The following is a 7,029-nucleotide window of genomic DNA, read 5'->3' on the forward strand; positions in this document are numbered from 1 at the left end:
CAGAAAAACAGATTTTTACCTTGTCAGCTCAGGGTTTCGATCTTGCAACCTTGCGGTTACTAATCCAACGCTCTAACCACTAGGCTACCTGCCACCCGATTCTGTGTGGCTGGAATGAGGCAGATTTCTAACATCTCTGACCTGCCGAAGCAGAACTGAGAGAGAGAGGCCAACCCACACACATCCCTGGAATCCGAGTGGGAGGCTGGGGAAGGGATTTGCACAGCATAATAAATGATTTCAGAAAAAAACATATCGGGGAAGGCTCAAGAGGAGAGCAAGACCTGCCTTATGCACTCTCTTTGACAGCCTTTGGGGGGGGGGGACTAGTTTGCATTTAACTTTTTATGTTCCTGTGCCATAACTGTGCTTATTAGTATTTGTCAGTGCAGATGATATAATGGTATAGTAGCGGGTCAATTATTCCATATGATACTCTAAATTATGCAAAACGATATTTTCCAGAATTCCATACTGAGTAGAAAACAACTCAAGGGTTAAACGTTAATGCCAAGATTAAACTGCACAATTATGAGCATGAAGTGCTGATTAGATAATATAATCACAAGAATGAAAAGATGATATATAATTATAGTGTTTCATTAACAATGAGCAGCCCTGCAGCTGAACCAACAACTTGTTTTTTTTTAAAGCAGACAGGTATGAAGCCTATAACTTGTTATAAGCATCTATGAGGGGGTCATACATGCTTTACAATGCATTATAAACACATTATAATAACCACATGCGTTATACCTGTTTGCTTTAAGTTCATACAACAAAGCTTTAGAATAAATCATTAAGAAAACATTGCAACTAAATCAAAAACAGACCTCTCCATTGTTTCTTTGAAATCACGACCACAAAGTGTGTTAAAAATGTCCATAAAAGAAAATATCTTTAACCAGTAGGAGATTAAGTAGGGGGCTACATTAAGCCATATGTGATCCCAGGTCTCAATGAAGCTGAGAGCAGTTACTGCATGTCTTGTTTTAGTACACGTGCAAGGCGGAGGAGATTAAGCATGGATCCACACTACACTTTGTTTAACAAGCACAATGAGCCAGGAACAAGTAACTGAGCATGGCAGCAGACAGATAGAGCCATAGAGGAACCAACCATTCTACATCAGACAGCCGGCGATTAGACCATGTCTTCTTATGGCCCCAATGATCTCTCCCACCTTATCTGTCATGGTTTTCAACAGTCACTTGTAGGTAAGACCCACCAATGAAATGCTGATTGGTCTTACATTTCCCACCACACCAACTCGTAAAGAGGCCCTTGAGACATGCGCCAATGCATCTGTACATTCATTGGGTAGGGATGGGATTTTAAGGAGAAGGTTAGTGAAACTGTTTTCATTTGCTCCATCCCAGTTAAAGGTAAAAGGGCTTGATATACAGGTCTCAATTGAAAACGATTATTCATCTCAAGGGACTTTCTGGTTAAATAAAGGTTGAATAAAAACAGCTGCTTTTCATGTGTGTATTGATTTGTCTCATTGTGATGCAGGTTCCTATATGTTATGAAGCATTCAGAATTCATACAAAGCGAAGCAAGTATATTTATGAAAGCTTCCCAGTGCTACTAATGAGAACCAATTAGTTGGTTGGATTTCAGTCCATCTTTCCTCTGACACATGAAGCTATGACACACGAGGCGAGTCAAATGTCACCATTATTAAAGCACACGAATTCCTCATTTCTAGGACTTCCACTAGACTACAGTGCTGCCACGTGTGCAAAGATCAGGCTTCAACAGCCAAAACCAGGTCATATCAAAATACTCCCCCCTTTCCTCCAGTCATGCAACCTTACCAGCACTTGACATTTGTGACAGATGGGACAGCTCTTTCCACTCTTAATGTGGAGCCTGTCAGATCACTGGAACTTACATTTTGACGCACAGGTATCAGTAGGAATAACATATCCCATCAGAGAAGCTATCCATGGCATTGGTAGGTAGACATGTATGCCTAAAGCCCCAGTCAGACTCTCTCTCCCCTGCTATCCATACTGAGGAGTTAGAGTGAACTTAATGTGCAGTGATGTGGCCGGCAGCAGCAGCTGATTCCTCACTGAGTTATCTCTAGCCACTGATTAAAGGAGTCGATAGCCGAAGCAGTAATTGGGTTTAAAGGTTCAACGCAGCCGTTTTCTTTTATCTCAATAGCTTCTTAGAAAAATATTATTTCTCAAGGAAGAATTGTGCGAGGACTGTCTGGTGTCTGGGAGTAGTCAGAGAGTGGCTTAATTGGTGGAGCCTAATGGGAAGGATGTGTAACCTGAAAACTAGATAGTATTGGCAGAGAGGAGCAGGTTGCCTATATACACAGACTTGAAATCATTGGCCACTTTGATAAATGGAACACAAGTCACTGTAATAATGTAACTTCAATCATGTTTACGTATTTTGCATATATCGCACTCATCTCATATGTATGTACTGTATTCTATACTATTCTACTGTATCTTAGTCTATGCCGCTCTGACATTGCTCGTCCGTGTGTTTATATATATTCTTAATTCCATTCCTTTACTTACAGTTGAAGTCGAAAGTTTACATACACTTAGGTTGGAGTCATTAAAACTCGTTTTTCAAACACTCTATACATTTCTTGTTAACAAACTACTTCAAGGCCTACCTTCAAACTCAGTGCCTCGTTGCTTGACACCATCTAAAGAAAATCTAAAGAAATCTGCCAAGACCTCAGCAAAAAATTGTAGACCTCCACAGGTCCGGTTCATCCAATTTCCAAATGCCTGAAGGTACCAAGTTCATCTGTACAAACTATAGTACCCAAGTATAAACACCATGGGACCACACAGCCGTCATACCGCTCAGGAAGGAGACGTGTTCTGTCTCCCAGAGATGAACGTACTTCGGTGCGAAAAGTGCAAATCAATCCCAGAACAACAGCAAAGGACCTTGTGAAGATGCTGGAGGAAACAGGTACAAAAGTATCTATATCCACGGTAAAATGAGTCCTTTATCGACACTACCTGAAAGGCCGCTCAGCAAGGAAGAGGCAACTGCTACAAAACCGCCATAAAAAAGCCAGACTATGGTTTGCAACTGCACATGGGGACAAAGATCGTACTGTTTGGCCATAATGACCATCATTTTATTTGGAGGGAAAATGGGGAGGCTTGCAAGCTAAAGAACACCATCCCAACCATGAAGCACGGGGGTGGCAGCATCATGTTGTCGGGGTGCCTTGCTGCAGGAGGGACGGGTGCACTTCACAAAATAGATGGCATCATGATGTAGGAAAATTTGGTGGATATATTGAAGCAACATCTCAAGACATCAGACAGGAAGTTAAAGCTTGGTCACAAATGGGTCTTCCAAATGGACAATGATCCCAAGCATACTTCCAAAGTTGTTGCAAAAAGACTTAAGGACAACAAAGTCAATGTATTGGAGTGGCCATAACAAAGCCCTGACCTCAATCCCATAGAAAATATGTGGGCAGAACTGAAAAAGTGTGTGTGAGCTAGGAGGCCTACAAACCTGACTCTGTAACACCAGCTCTGTCAGGAGGAATGGGCTAAAATTCACCCAACTTATTGTGGGAAGCTTGTGGAAGGCTACCCGAAAAGTTTGACCCAAGTTAGAAAATGTAAAGGCAATGCTACCAAATACTAATTGAGTGTATGTACACTTCTGACCCACTGGGAATGTGATGAAAGAAATAAAAGCTGAAAGAAATAATTATCTCTACTATTATTCTGACATTTCACATTCTTAAAATAAAGTGGTGATCCTAACTGACCTAAGACAGGCCATTTCTACTAGGATTAAATGTCAGGAATTGTGAAAAACTGAGTTTAAATGTATTTGGCTAAGGTGTATGTAAACTTCCGACTTTAACTGTAGATTTGTGTGTATTGCGTATATGCAATTGTTAGATATTTCTGCACTATCGGAACTAGAAGCACAAGCATTTCGCTACACCCACAATAACATTTGCTAAACACGTGTACGTGACCAATAAGATTTGATTTGGGCATTTATTGTCCATGAGTATTGTCCTGGAGGCAGAACTGGGCGATGTCCCCTTGGAGATGCCAGCTGCAAAGACACAATTGGCTAAATTGTATAAATTCATGAAAACAAAAATTAGCTTTTTGGTCTCAAGGATAGGGTTGGGCATTAGGGTTAGCAGTGTGGCTAAGATTAAGGTTAGGTTTAAAATATGATTGTATGACTTTGTGGCTGGGCTAGCTAGTAACCACTCTGCAGAGCTGCCTCCAGAACAAGATTCATGACGAAAGACGCTAACCTGCCAGAGAGGAGGGAAAACTCTCTTTGTTATTTGTCTATTCACTTACACTGAGTATACCATATACCAAACATTAGGAACACATTCGTCAGGACATGGACGCTGCAAGGTGTTGAAAGTGTTCTTCAGGGATTCTGGGCCATGTTGACTCCAATGCTTCCCACAGTTGTGGCAAGTTGGTTGGATGTCCTTTGGCTGGTGGACCATTCTTGATACACACTGGAAACTGCTGAGTGTGAAAAACCCTGCAGTGTTGCAGTTTTTGAAACATACCCCGTTCAAAAGCACTTAAATATTTTGTTTTGCCCATTCACCCTCTGAATGGCACACATACACAATCCACATCTCAATTGTCTCAAGGCTTAAAAAATCCTGTTTTAACCTGTCTACTGCCCCTTTATCTGCACTGATTGAAGTAGATTTAACAGGTAAAATCAATAAGGGATCATAGCTTCCATCTGGATTCACCTGGTCAGTCGTTGTCATGGAAAGAGCAGGTGTTCTTAATGTTTTATATACTCAGTCTATACTGCCTGGTGATGCCACCCAGACAAAGAAGCTGAAAGAAGCTCTTTTCAAACAACTCTCACGCTAAATGTGCATTATCATAATTTTCACAATTTCACAGTATTATCCCAACCTCATAGTGTGAAAATATATATATATAAAATACAAGAAAATAACGTGTTTGACTGCATCGCCCCTTTGACCTGCTGGGTCCTGTCTCACTGCCTCGTATTTATAACCTAAGAACGGGCTTTACCAGGGTGCTGCAGACGGGCAGGGATGGCTCATCAGCTAGGTCCACACTGGATGACTAAGGGGGGCAGAGGTAATATATAGGTATATATAGGTATATATATATACTTAAAAAATACAAACGAGACCAAACAGACGTTTGAACAACTAGGATTAACAATGGGGCAGCAGGTAGCCTAGTAGTAAAAACGTTGAACTAGTAACCGAAAGGTTGCAAAATCGAATTCCAGAGCTGACAAGTTCAAATTCTGTCGTTCTGCCCCTGAACAAGGCAGTTAACCCACTGTTCCTAAGCCGTCATTGAAATGAAGAATTTGTTCTTACCTGATTTACCTAGTCCAAAAGTGTAATCCTCATGCAGAGCAACACTTTGGCAGAACTAGAATATCTCAAAAACTGTCCATAACGCATTAGTGCATAGCCTATGCAAATGAACAAATAAATCGTTAAGCAATTAGCAACATCCAAGGATCAGTAAACAAGTGCACCACACCTTTTATAGCCTTCCAATTAAAAGCAGGAGACATGCGCATGTTTAAACAGTGGTATAATGGTTCATATTATGTCCATTACGCTTCGACTCTTGATAATGACAAAATATGCATCTCATACCCCTCTATCTCCCGTTACCTGTGCAGACTGCAGCCACTCTACCCTTGTGAGAGAAAAAAATGTTCACTGACTCAAATCATCAGCTCTTGATTGAAAGATAGTGCTTGACTATTCATTTATTAAATTGAACAGTAGGCTACCAACGGGTCCCCGCCACAATCGTTTCGAAATCGGACGGTATCCACTCACCCATATCGGCGCCCCTGTCTTGTCTGCGGTGTTGGGAGGCGTAATCCCCGGCACAGATCACTTCGCAGTTCTCCACCGTTCTCCAACACTCCGCTTCGTCCTTTCCGCGGGAAATGCGCGCAGCGCCTCACTAGACAAACACGAAGACTGGCTCACCTGCTCTCATGTTAAACGATTAATCTACACGTTATTAGTTTATATACCCCAAATTCAAGTGTACCCCCATGACTATAGGCTATCCACGTTTTGTTAACTTTCAGTCATATTCAGAATTTCGTCCAACTTAGGCATGAATCTAGGTTATTTTCGACGTAGACTAAATACATTTTTATTACCGACGCACTGAACTCAAATTTTTGTTCGGATGTGGTTTTACCCACAGCAGGAATACACAAAATAACGATAATGCTAAAGGCAGGATGAAAAGTTTAAATAAAACTCTCTACATTTTGCTAAAAGAATAAGAACAGCTTTTGTCGATGCCCTCATAGCTGTCTTGCCACAAACATCCAGATAAATCGTCGAATTCTGAGGGAGAGCAGAGAAATCAGGGCTGGCATTGTTGTGTGCAGTCTGATGCGAGCGTGCGGCCGTGATAGCGCGCGCCTGAGCAAGTCTGTGTCCCTGATGCCTGTGTGTGTGCTGTGTGCGTGCGTGTGCGTGTGCGTGCGTGTGCGTGTGTGTGAGTGGGTGTGTGTGTGTGTGTGTGTGTATCAGGTAGAGCTGCAGCATTGGAACCGACAGTTTAGTCTGCAGATGTCTCTGTCAAAGACCTGCTCTACACAGCTCATGGTTTCCGATTTATGTTTAATGCAACCCTTTTCTTTCTACCTCCTCTTCCCAAAACACTCTGTATCGACCCACCGACTTGATTCAGAAGATAAACTCACACACATTGAGGAGTACTGAAGGCTATTTATGTGTATGTCATCGTTATGATTTACGTGAAGCGATCATTATACCATGGGTCATCATAACTCGCCGTATGTAATTATAGGGGATGAAAATTGTAGACCTGCGAGTCAAATCTGAACAAGGATAGACACATGCTGTTTGAAAAGCATCAAGGGCCAAATTATTCTCATTAATCTGCTGGTCAGACAAGCCATCGTATTTCCAAGCTGTTTCTGTGATCTGAGAGCATGTCAAAGATGATCTAAACTCAAGTTGAAAAGGTTAGG

At 41.7% G+C, this 7,029-nt stretch overlaps 1 pseudogene; it reads right to left on the reverse strand.

The window, feature by feature from the left end:
* Positions 1–6,427, reverse strand: part of LOC124006709 — a 60,561-nt pseudogene extending 54,134 nt beyond the window's left edge.
* Between the last annotated feature and the right edge of the window lie 602 nt (positions 6,428–7,029).

This window comes from Oncorhynchus gorbuscha, linkage group LG20 (assembly GCF_021184085.1).
Source record: "Oncorhynchus gorbuscha isolate QuinsamMale2020 ecotype Even-year linkage group LG20, OgorEven_v1.0, whole genome shotgun sequence".
Taxonomy (NCBI): Eukaryota; Metazoa; Chordata; class Actinopteri; order Salmoniformes; family Salmonidae; genus Oncorhynchus; species Oncorhynchus gorbuscha.